The sequence below is a fragment of the Lagopus muta genome, chromosome 1, assembly GCF_023343835.1.
Source record: "Lagopus muta isolate bLagMut1 chromosome 1, bLagMut1 primary, whole genome shotgun sequence".
In the NCBI taxonomy this organism is placed as follows: Eukaryota; Metazoa; Chordata; class Aves; order Galliformes; family Phasianidae; genus Lagopus; species Lagopus muta.
Genome location: NC_064433.1, coordinates 72,444,397 through 72,457,682, shown reverse-complemented (window position 1 = coordinate 72,457,682; position 13,286 = coordinate 72,444,397). Strand labels below are relative to the sequence as shown.

The 13,286-nt window shown below is 40.4% G+C and overlaps 1 protein-coding gene across 5 annotated transcripts in view; it reads right to left on the bottom strand.

Moving 5' to 3' along the window:
* The window catches only part of FAR2 (fatty acyl-CoA reductase 2), a 138,087-nt gene that overhangs the window by 89,745 nt on the left and 35,056 nt on the right, over positions 1–13,286 (bottom strand). For 2 of the 5 annotated variants that reach the window (XM_048955535.1, XM_048955526.1), the window contains exon 2: positions 6,369–6,544. The exons of the other annotated variants lie outside the window; for them this stretch is intronic. The gene's annotated coding sequence lies outside the window, so the exon portion shown is untranslated. The remainder of the gene's footprint in view (positions 1–6,368; positions 6,545–13,286) is intronic. 5 annotated transcript variants of the gene reach the window in all.

Below are 13,286 nucleotides of genomic sequence, written 5' to 3'. Positions count from 1 at the left end.
TGATCAGGAGTTCCAACGGGCTGAGCCCTATGGAGCTGAAGGAAGATAAAGACTATTTCAGAGCCTGGAATTCCTATTTTTTCATAAACTGGACGGAGATGACAAAGCCACTGAAAAAAAGAAAAGCCCACACACAGACTTCCTGAAGTCCAATTCTAATGTTCAATTACAGACAACTCTTAACAGTTTAGATGCTAATCTGAGCAGGAAAATAATCACTGGTGTGTCATGTGAATTACTGAACACAACATCTTTAAAGGAGTCCACATTTCACTGCTGCTGACTCATCTCCAATTGTATTCTGAAAAAAAGCCACCTTTTGGACATTCAGTCAGGAATCATGCTGAGCATCTCTACTGACACAAGTACAAAAGCTGCTTTAAGAGTAAAGCTCTGATACAGATGCCCGTGACTGTTCTCTCCAGATCAGACATAAAGGATAATCTACAGCACTGCATTACAAACAAAGCCATGGTCTTGTGCCAGGGGCATGTGCCAAAGCACAAGCGAGCAATACAAAAAGTGGGAGTCCTACCAACCCAATACTTTGCCCCTGCAAAAGAAAACCCACATATCCTCATCAGAAGCATAAAGCAAAATTTTTTTTCCCCCAAGCAGATGAAACAGAGCTGGTATTTAAGAAAACTAATACACTGTCCCCACATTCCACATACTTTGATGCCAAATCTGCATTCATCTTACAATGGTGTAATGCCAGAAGTTAGACTGTTACCAAAGCCACAGCAAAGGGAAGATGAATGCATATCTGAACCTCCCTCGCTGCTGTTACTACTACTGCCCAAAGCAGGTCCGTGACAGCAGGATGTCAACAAGAGATGGTAAAATGGAGCACAAGCAGTGAGGGATGAGTACATCAGGGCAAGTTAATGTCTCACTGCAGTTTGCACAGTTGCTAAGATTTCTATACCCTACTCAGCTGGGACAGTGGTGATTTCAAAAGCTGATCTATTGAGATATTTGCCATTTCAATTTAAGAGCACAAAACAAAAAGGAAAGAAAAAAAAGGAGAGAGATCTAGTTCAGTGCAAGCGTAAAGGACTGAAGGTGTGTTAACATGTCCAGATCCACAAATGGTCTCTCTGGCATCTCTTTCTACTTAGTCTAGTCTAGATGCACTTTCACAACTTTACCTAGGGATGTAATTTCTGTAAACAAGAGGGTCAGAATATCCATATGATTTTTTTTTAAACATGATATAAGATATAATGAACCAGCTTTAAATAAAAATGTAGACAGCAAGATTTCCTTAAGACTTCTTAAGGGCGCAGGAGCAGGCAGTCCCCCTGAGCTGCAAAATGAGCCGGCGGGGAAGAAGACCGGTGTGGATGAATAGGGAGCTATTCCTGAGGCTCCGGGAGAAAAAGAGAATCTACCGCCTGTGGAAAGAGGGACAGGCCACTCAAAATGAATACAGGGAAGTTGTTAGGATGTGTAGAGGTGAAATCAGAAAGGCAAAAGCCCAGCTTGAATTTAACCTAGCCGCTGGTGTGAAAAGGAATAAGAAACTCTTTTATAAATACATTAACAGTAAGAGGAGGACAAAGGAGAATATCCACTCTTTGCTGGATGAGGCTGGGAATGTGACCACTGAGGATAAGGAAAAGGCGGAGGTTCTGAATGCCTTCTTTACGTCTGTCTTTAAAAGTCAGACCAGTTATCCTCTGGATACCCCTCTCTCTGACCTGGTAATCTCGGCTGGGGAGCACACTAACCCCCCTGTGATTCTGAAAGAAACAGTCAGAGACCTACTGCTCCAGCTGGACTGTCACAAGTCGATGGGGCCAGATGAGATCCACCCGAGAGTGCTGAGGGAACTGGCGGAGGTGATAGCCGAGCCGCTTTCCGTCATCTGTCAGCGCTCCTTGTTGACTGGTGAGGTCCCAGAAGACTGGAGGCTTGCCAATGTGACTCCCATTTATAAGAAAGGTCGTAAGGAGGATCCGGGGAACTACAGGCCTGTCAGCCTGACCTCGGTGCCAGGGAAGGTTATGGAGCAGATCGTCTTGAGGGAGATCATGCGGCATGTGCAGGGTGACCGGGGGATCAGGCCTAGCCAGCATGGGTTCATGAAGGGCAGGTCCTGTTTGACCAACCTGATCTCCTTCTATGATCTAGTGACCCATCTGGTGGATGAAGGAAAGGCTGTTGATGTGGTCTACCTAGATTTCAGCAAAGCCTTTGACACTGTCTCCCACAGCATTCTCCTGCAGAAGCTGGCAGCCAGAGGCTTGGATGGGTACACTCTTGGCTGGGTAAGGAGCTGGCTGGAGGGCCGGGCACAGAGAGTGGTGGTGAATGGAGTTAAATCCAGGTGGCGACCAGTCGTGAGTGGTGTTCCCCAGGGGTCGGTGCTGGGGCCTGTCCTCTTCATTATCTTTATTGATGACCTGGATGAGGGCATCGAGTGCACCCTCAGTAAATTTGCAGATGACACCAAATTGGCTGGAAGTGTGGATCTGCCTGGGGGTAGCGATGCCCTACAGAGGGATCTGGACAGGCTGGAGAGCTGGGCTGGAGTCAATGGGATGAGTTTCAACAAGGCCAAATGCCGGGTCCTGCACTTCGGCCACAACAACCCCAGGCGACGCTACAGGCTTGGGGCGGTGTGGCTGGAGGACTGCGTAGAGGAAATGGACCTGGGGGTATTGACTGATGCTCGGCTGAACATGAGCCGACAGTGTGCCCAGGTGGCCAAGAAGGCCAATGGCATCCTGGCTTGTATCAGAAACAGTGTTGCAAGCAGGAGCAGAGAGGTGATTGTTCCCCTATATTCAGCACTAGTGAGGCCGCACCTCGAGTACTGTGTCCAGTTTTGGGCCCCTCACTGCAAGAAAGATATTGAGGCCCTGGAACGTGTTCAAAGAAGGGCAACAAAGCTGGTGAGGGGTCTGGAACACAGGCCATATGAGGAGAGGCTGAACGAGCTGGGGATGTTCAGCCTGGAGAAGAGGAGGCTCAGGGGAGACCTCATTGCTCTCTATAACTTCCTGAAGGGAGGTTATAGTGAGCTGGGGGTCGGCCTCTTCTCTCGTGTCATTAGTGATAGGACCAGGGGGAATGGTTTCAAGCTGCGGCAGGGGAGATTCAGGCTGGACATGAGGAGGTATTACTTTTCAGAAAGGGTGGTCAGGCACTGGAATGGACTGCCCAGGGAGGTGGTGGAATCACCGACCCTGGGGGTGTTCAAGGAAAGACTGGATGTTGTGTTGAGGGACATGGTTTAGTAGGAGCTATTGGGAACAGGTGAACGGTTGGACTGGGTGATCTTTTAGGTCTTTTCCAACCTTAGTGATTCTATGATTCTATGATTCTAAGACAAAAGAAATATTTAGCCATTTCTAAATATAAATTGATAATCTTGGATGCAAATGTCCAATCACATATACGATAGTTTTCTTTAATTAGGATTCTAGTGGATTTCTGATTTCTATTCTGAAGCATGCAGAGAAATGAAGATTCTTCTGTTATTTCAGCAAACTTATACAGCTGAGGTCAGAAGCATCAGTATAAAGTGGTTACAGAATATTTCAATCTCATAAGCTTGCTTCCTCAACCTACTACTGCTTTATGAGTTTAAAATGGACTCAATACTAGCGATGTCTGAACACTGTATCTTCATGTAACTGCTTTTTTTCCCTGTCAGGAAGTGTAACAGAGATTCCACAAACTACGCGCATCATCACAATAAAACTAATTCTTTCTAATGCAGGTGCTTTGCCTGAAAACATCTATGTATAGCTTCTTGTTAGCAAATCATCAGCAAATAAATCATCCTAAGTGTAGTGGTTACAACCTGACCTTTTAACTTTGGTGGTCAGTGGAGGTAGATATTTGGACAACAGTTTTTTTCCAACATTAATGCATACACAAAAATTGCATGAAGCAAATCAATACAGTTCAAGGAGTGTGTGTGCACAGAAGCAACAGAAATAATAATGAGTTGAACATCTGCACAGCAAGTCCTATAGAGCAAAGTCCTATTTGAAACAAGGCATCATTCCAACCTATTGATTCCTCCAGTAACAGTCTTCATAAAAGCATAACTAGATAAACATGAGAGCCTATACTAATGATTTCATAATACAGTATATAGCTATCTGTTTTCAAAACTAAAGATAGCATAATCAAATGATCTTTCCATAATGAAACATGAAAGACAAGTACCAGAGTTTCATTTGCACATCTTTAACCTCATTGGTGCACCGAAACTCATTAGGATAAACAAATTTTTTTTTTTTTAATTTCTTGCTTCTCTCACTCCTCTCTATTGCCCATGCTTAGAGCATTTGATGGCACCTTGCAATCCACCAGACAAGAGAACTGGTCCTGTTTATTCCATCCAGCTACTGAAATCAGACAGAAAGCATCTGTTCCTCTTATATACAAAACTCTCCTGTCAAGTGAAAGTTCTCAGGCAGCAAGGCAGGATCAGGACCTTTGAGAACAGGAAAAAAACACAACCAAAGGAGTCCATAAAGAAGTTTACACCCCTCAATGCACAGCATTAAGCTGGCAAGCCAGAAAACTGGTGTTCAGTGACAAGCTTTGCAGCAGGTCCTGCCTCAGCACGGGAGGAGAAATTGTGGAACTGTCTGAATCACAGCTACAGTGCAAGACACATTTGCTGCCACAGTCCTGGGCACTAGAACAACCTCAGACAGACAGCATACATGCCCATACTGAGGCAGCTACTTCAGCAGAGCTGCAACTGTTTCCAGGCAAGGCAGGATGCTGCTGTTATTTTCATGGAACAAATGCTACTAGCTGACAAGTATCTTATTTTCCCTATAGAAACACACAGAACCCAAAGCAAGGACAAACTAGCCAGCCTTTCACTTGTGTGCAGTGTGAGAAGGGCAGAGGAGACACCAGAATGGAGCTTGCCTGCTTCTGGAGAGAGAGTGAGGAAAGGCAACAGAAAGATAATGTAGAATGTAAAACACACCAATATTCTGTTACACGTTGTTGCTGTGCAACAGATGGCAGCGGGGGGGCTGTCTGACAAAATCACATCTGACATGGAAGTGCATATGAAAAAAAGGTGTGGAACTGAATTCTTCCATGGAGAAAAAATTGCATCCACAGACATTCAGTGATGCTTGCTGAATGTTTACAGGGACCAAGCAGTTGATGTGAGCACAATTAGGTGGTGGGAGGTGAATTTCTGCAGTGGTAACAACAAAAATGAGTCACTTTCACTGGTGCAGATTTTTATGAAAGCAGCAAGCAGGCTTTTGTTCACTGTCAGCAAAAATGCATAGTCACTGGTGGTGACTATGTTGAAAAATAGTGTTTTGTAGCTGAGAATATGCTCTATCAAACAGTGTTATTGTGCCCTTTGCAGCTGTTGTCATTTCCATGGAAATAAACAGGAGACGTTACCTTCAGAACAATGTATGTAACACAGCTTTCATCAAAATAATTGCTGTGATACTATAATTTCATTAGTATCATATGCATATGTAAATAAGAATTTTTTAAAAAAGGAAAAGAAATAAAGAAAAAGCGATCTGTTTCCATCTGAAGTTTTTTTGCGCTTATCTACAGTTATTTTACTTTTTTTACCATACAGTTGTTCATTTCATATACTGTTCAAAATATGGATTCCAGGAAGGCACTGATAATGACACATTGAAGAAATCAAACTAAAAGATCAAAATATTTTGCAAACCAGATTTTCTCACAGACTGTAAGGCAAATGCACTCCTTAAATTTAATGACTTGGTTTCTGTAAAAGATCGGCAGTGCGTTCTGTAGATTTCTCTCCCTGCAGTTCTTGAAGAATCACAAACATTTACTCTTCAGATAAAGGAGAAAGTGCAGGAAGTGAAAACTAAAGAGAATCCCTTGGAGTTACTAAAAGCTGCATTAAGGAGCTCTGCTCAGAACATCAGAAACTGAATAATGAGGCAGCAGAGAGCTCTAGAGTGCCACGAGGCTTTCAAATACGTTTCTTCAAAATGAAGACAAGAAAATGCAATGAGATGATGTTTTTTGGTTGGCATATACTGTCACGGAGAAATTTTTTTCTTCTTTTCCATATACAGGGACTGACTTCTACGCTCCTGTTCTCCAACATTTAGATGAGAAGCTGATGAGAGATGACAAGGCACATTTAGAAAAGTTCAAGAAATTCAGTACTGAATAAAACATAAGGACATAAGGACAATGGTCAGGCTGCACTTAGTCATCTTAGACTTCCTCTGTGCTTTGAATACCTACATGGTGGATGTCAAGTGGATAGGGCCAGGCTCTTTTCGGTAGTGCCCAGTGACAGGACAAGAGACAATAGGCACAAACTGTATCACAAGAAGTTTCATCTGAACATGAGAGAAAAAAATATTTACTTTGAGGGTGACAGAACACTGGAACAAGCTGCCCAGAGAGGTTGTGGAGTCTTCTCTGGAAGAATTCAAAATCTGCCTGGACACTTTCAGAAACTGTGCAAGGCACTCTAGGGAATCTGCCTCAGCAGGAGGTTGGACAAGCTGATCTCCAGAGGTCTCTTTCAACTCCTCTGATTCTGTGAAATGCAAGAAAGGAATGGAAAATAATTAATTCAAGGATAATATGGTTCCAGATCTTCTAAATGTTCAAGAACATTTTAAGCTTATTTTAAAAACACTTGAAGAAACCTGTTGCAATCAGTACCAGGTTTGATTTAGTGTATGTACTTTCCTGCATCACAAGACACCTTCTGCTCCTTAAGCTCTCCATTCAAAATTCATATCCTCCTGCTCTAAATAAAATTTATTCTTTTGTTTTGTTATCTTTTCAATGACTAACAGTTAGAATCTTATTTATCTGATAAAAAATACAAGTGGAAAACTACATCTATGTGTTAACTTCCCATGGCACATGAGATTCATATCCCTGTGGAAAAGTAGAGCCAGCCTCAGGCTCATCAGGAGTCCTCATCCCTCAAGCAGGAAAGTGCTTGCAATCAAGGTTTCTAGGCTCCTGAGCTAATTAATGTTCCTCTGTCCTGACTACACCACTCTAAGCTGTGAACATTATACTAGTAAATCTTTGTGTGGTACAGAGAGCTACAGGAATACATGAACGAAGACACGCACCATATTTCAGATGAAGTCAGACATGCTCCTAGATTTTTTTCTGCAATGCCTCATCTACCTATGTGCTCGGCCTTAGAGCTTCCATCCCAAAGCAGCAGCTTTCCCTCAGCACTCTTCTCCTAACATAGATGTAGCTAATCATGTTTTAGAAAGCTAGCAAGAAAACATACCAGAGTTGCAAAATCTCAAAATAACTGGAATTCACAAATTCCTTGCATTTCGAAAATATAAAATGCTGCAGTAGATGCTGTGCTACTGTGCACAAGTGATCTCAAGCTTACCTAAGTACAACACAAACTTACAACAAGTACAGAGTGTTGGTGACTTCTTCATTTCTTTTTGTTTCAGGAATTTTTTCCTCTCTTATAAAGATCAGAAATTATGTTCCAAGGTAAAATAGTTCCAAGATAAAATAGACTATCGAAGCATTAACATTTGATCAAATATCTCAAAAGAAACAGTGTGCCACAAAGGAGCATTCTAAATGGAAGGATTTATCCATATAATTCAAGAAAAAAAATGAATTACGATTCATTTCCTATTTATAGAATTTCTTATTGTATTTTCCAGGAAATTATGCACTTTTTGACTTTTATATAGCGATGTGATCTTGGAGACAAAGCTGGCAGGTTATAAATGTCAAGTAAGCTTTAGTAATTCAGAAACTGAAATGTGATGTACTTATTATAGTTTCATTGCATTAAAATACCCAAAGCAGGCTCATCCTATATTACATCTCTCTATCTCACGTACTTTAATTTTGAGATTCAGAACATGCTCGACAGACTTTTGTTAATTAATTTGTACCAAGAAAAACACAAAAAAACTGCATTTTAAGTCAGTTGTATTAGGCTCCAGATCTTCAGTACACACTTAAGTTCCACGCAGGCTCTGTCCTCAGCTCAAAACACATAAATGCTGAAAAAAATTACTTTCTACAACAACTTCTCTTAATAACATATGATAAAGAGGCTACCATCATCAAGGCATTTCACATATAAGTTGAGAGACTGAAAAGACTGAATGCAATCTGGTAGTATTTTGTACTCAAAACTAAAGTAGCACAAAAAAACATTTCTAAAGAGTGGATGACCCGCTTTTTACAAATCAGTCAGGCCTTCTTCAGAGGGTTTTTGTTTGTTTGTTTTTAAGAAGTTTAGAAAGCTCCAGGATCCAAATTCATGTTAGAACGCCAGGATTTACAAGGACTGAGGGAAATTAAGTATTTCACAGAACAAACAGACCATCATCAGAAATTATGAAAATGAAAACTGGTAAGAGAAAACTGAACTAAAAGACAAATGATGAACTGGAAGACAAAACAAATAAAAACACTTTTGCAGTGCCACTCCTCCAGCTGGCTGCGGGATGGAGAGTGACAAACTCTTGACAGTTACCCAGGTGTCAACAGCTCCACAAAAGGTATTAGAGCCACTAACCTCTACACAGCACAGAGATGATCTCTGGTCATATCTGACCTCTTAGATCAATTTTACACCATAGGAATTATTATTTTTTTTAATAGCAGATTGATTCTTTTAAATTTGCAAGACATGAAGTTTAACTGTGAAGCATATTTTGAGCCCATTATAAACCCTAATTGCAACATTTTTCAGTTCTAACCAAAGACAAAAACAACCAACACACTACTTTTCATGGGAGAAAATAATCACTAATCTTCTTGAATTCCTGGTATCATGCCACAGCTGAATGCAGAGATTTTGGCAACAGCTTCAGGACTAATTTATTTTTTAGAAAAAAAACTTGCCCTTTCAACTTGTTCAGGCCAGACTCTTGTGGCTCAAGTTGTGAGTTGAACTCGTTTGCAAAGCACCTTGACAAAGATCTGTGCTAACACCACTGAGGGTGATGTTAGAAAGCAATTGGATGGAGAAGCAGAGGCAAAAAGCAAGGCGGGAAAAGCAAGAATTTGCTTATCCTATATTACTGCCAAATCCTTTCCACTGAATCTCCAGCATCTTGGCAGGACCATTTCATCTACTTTTTTTTTATTGAGATACCCCCCATTTCAGAATTTAGCAGTTCTAGCAGTAACAAGCAACTTTCCCTGGTATTTGCATTAAGTCTCAAATTAAGAATTTCAAGCCATCTCGCAGTCTCCCTGTGGCTGCTTTGCCAATGCTCTGAAATTCCTTTTCAAAGCTATCCTTTTCTTTCTCCTTTCTTATACTTCAGTCCAACCTGCAGTGTTGTCTTCTGAACTGGGAAGCTTATAATAGGAACAGATCCTCCATGGCAACCAAGGAAGAAGGAATAACTCAAAAACCCTAGTAGTCACCATCAGCCTTAACTTGCCACTTCTTTGAGACAGACTCAGCAGAGGAGATGAAAACAGAAGTAACAGTGGAGGATCACTAGGAGGGAACATCTCAGTCCATCAAGGAATAGAAGGTCTGGCATCACATACTGAGGAAGTATGTAGAAAAATGGCTTACCTGGAAAAAAAAAATAATCAGGAGAAGCTTATCTACATGCAATTAGTCAAGTCAGGAAAGTCAGCCAAACTCTCCAGCAACATGGGGAAATATCAGAGAACTGAGACCAGCCAATCTCTCCTCTTATTTGCCATAACGTTTGCAGGAAGCAGAAAAGCCATTACTTACTATGAATTGAAATGTCTCCAAGACACACTGGACACACTCAATCAGAGCATACCATATAATGGGAGAATTGCAACAGCTACAGACAAGTCAACATAACAGCCAGGATGAGGCAACATGACTGATTTTTTATTTGACAGCCCTTTCTAGAAGGTATAGCCTATTCTTTGCATGACAGGTTTAACATTTTTTGTTAATTTGCAAACGAATGGAAAGATTAGTCATTTATCAGAAAACAATATTATATTTCAAGTTTCTGTCTACAAGCAGAACTGCTATGCACAGAACACAATCTATTAAGACAATTTAGTTCTCTTCTACTAATGCCTAAGAAAAAGAGCCCCTTTATTCCAGAGTTCAATATATCATCATTTTCACTGAAATAACCTAATACAATGCTTTCATGTTCTTATCCATGAAGACTTTCCATATCAAGCAGAAGAGATTTCAGGCTGCAGTTCCTTTCTGTTCTCCATCTTAATGCAAAACCAATCAGCCCAGTAACAAAACCAAGAACACTGCAAACACAGATGGGAGAAAGGCATGAACAACCTCAAAAAAGACAGAAGGCCAAGCCTTTACTCAGGATCTTCTGTTTGTGCTACTCAGTGGTGCAGAGCAGGATGATGTTGCTCAGAGACCAAGGAAGGGGTCATGCTTCCTATGGGGTACTCTAAACTTGGCTGGACATTGGTCTACTGTATATTGAAGGACAAATTCTAATCTACAGGCAGTTCATTGTTAAGCATCCATCATAACATCTCATGTTAGGAATCATTTTAGTCCATAGGCTAAAGAAAATAATAATCAAATGCCAATTTGATATATTTGCAATACGATACCAGGAGTAAGCCAGGAGTAATTGTTTTCTGTTATTGTGACTCATAGAGCACGTGTTTTAGAGACCGCCAATGAAGAGGAAAATTCATACAAGCTACTTTGAAGGCCTCTTCTCTATCAAAATTATAAAAATGTCATTCCAACGAAGTACCACCCCAAATTAATAAATGTTCCTTTCACAGGAGTATTAATTGCAGGGTGACAGCTGATGGCTGAATGGAACGCACACACTCCAGTGGAGATCCTTACAACTTACCCAAATTAAATCTGAACTTTATAGTGCTGCATAAATGCTCTGCTTCTCTCTTTAGAAAACCCAATCTCAGTAAGCTTTAGCGAACTGTTTCACATTTCTTTTTCTATCTACACACACAGCTTCCTCAGCTTTTTATATATCAAACGCAAATACTACAACATGTCATAACACAGATGAAACAATAACTTTTCTGAAGCTACATTTACTTCAGAAAGCCAGTTTGGAGATGACTTGTTATTTTCACTCATTTTTTTGCCTTAGTTTACCAACATATTTTTGCTTATTTTATGTAAATAATTAAGCTTTTTTCCCCCCAGCAAAAATTCTGAAATGATGTTTTTCTTGGAGTCATGGTCATTTAGAATCAACTGAGATTATCTGGTTATATCTTGTATATTTTGACATTGTTCTGCAACCACTTTTATTGCCATGATGCTAAATGACAGCTACAGCTTAAGCACTTTGCACTTCCATTACCACTGTCACTTGGGTCTCTCGATAGACTGTATCTCCCAAGAGACACACACTCATGCTAATAATCCTGGTAAATGCTGGGACTTCAACTCTGCTAGATTTCTTTTGATGCACAGGAAGAGACATTAGTGTGATTAACTAGGACAGAAGTGCTCAGGCACTGACCCCAGCTCACAGCAAGGGCAATTCTGAACTGTCCTTCTCAGCACTCACCAAAAGCACTGGAAGATGATTTCACAATGTCAAATCTGTCTTTTAAAAACAAAACAAAAAAACTACTCTTTTAAAAATGAACATTTTTCATAACTCTTCCTTCTGCAACAAGATTATGTTTGTTTTTTTTTTTAATTCATAACCAGTATAAGCAGTGAAGTTTGCAGAATTCCCTGAGGGAATGAAATGCTACATTTTAAATCATCCCTATTTATTTCTCCTCCTCCTCATTTCATCTCATATCACTACTTCATACATGTTCTGCTAAGAAATTTTTCTTCATATATCTTTCCCAACCAAATCTTTTAGTTATGCTTTCCTTAAAACTTTCTAGTTTGCTGACTGCTACCACAGAGAAATGAGACACAGACAGCATCATGACCTTTCCTCATGGGAGGGCATCATTATGTCTTTGCCTAAACAGATAAAAATTAGCTTAGGTTCATCTCTGCTTTGCTTCTTGTTTTCAGTTGCCCGGGCACTTCTCCAGGAGATTAGGATAAAAAGTCTTTACTTTGGAAATAAAAAGCTTCAGAAGGCCTTTAAATCCAATTAAGGTTTCCTGCAAATTAAAGTTCAGATAAAATTCTCCATTTTATAAGGTTCTTCAGATCAAATGCATATGTTCCTATATTTAAAATATATTTTATATTGCACATTTTTAGACAATATACTAGAGAAAGTCTCTTTATTTAATTTTCTTTCTTTCTCGTTTTCTTACTTTCCACTCTCTTTTCCACTTTTGTTTACATGGCCTCCATATTGCATTCCAGTGTAATGGCAACGTTTCAAAAAATGTGAGGACGTAACAACAAATCTTGTCCAGTTTGAGGAGAATAACTGAGGTTATTTGCAGAAAATATCAAACTCTAGTGAATTGGAACAGAGAAAAGGATATTTCTCTCTCTCTCTCTTTTTTTTTTTTAAATTTGTTTATTTCTTCTTAATTATTGAAGTCCTAATGATGATATGTAGATACTTGGATAGCAATTTATAACTTCAGTAGAGGAAACATTCAAAATTTCTGTTAAGACCACAGAAAATATAAATTTACAGTCTTAACTTGCAAATTCTGCTTTCAGGCATTCCAGGTGCCAGTCCTGCCAGTCTCCCACCACAGTGTCTCAGGGAACAAAGTATCACCCCTGTTGGAGGAAGATGGTGTAAGGGATACAAGCACCGCAGAACTACACATCTCCATGAGACTGGATGGATACCTCCAAGAGGGCTGAATCAAGTTCATTGATGCCATCAATGAGAAAGCAGTCCAATGTTTTGGATAGATTATACACATTGACAGCCTAGAATTTGGGGAAGGTAACAAATACTGAAAGTGTAGTCATTGCATAACATGATGGCTGCAGCCTGTGAGGATTTGATCAAACACAACAGAAAATATTCAAAATGCAGTGGGCACAAAAATAGGGAAAGAAGCTGCTTACCCTCAGAATTGTATGCAAGGTATGCAAGGATCTCCAGAGAGATACCCTTGCCTCCACTGACAGCCCTTAAATGAGGTCTGGGAAGGGATAGATCCTATCCTGGCTCCACCCCTTCTGTTCACATCCTGGGTTGGCCCCGCCTTCCTACCCATGCTCAGTCACTAGTTTAAGCTATGACTTAGCACTTCCATTACACGTGGACAGTAAAAAGGCAAATGTCAAGATCACCTTCAGGATGGGCAAAAAGAAGGATACAAGGAAGTGCAGTCAGTTTAACCTCAGTGGCCAGGAAGACAATGAAACAAACACTTTTGGAAGCTGTTTGCAGGCACATAAAGAGAAG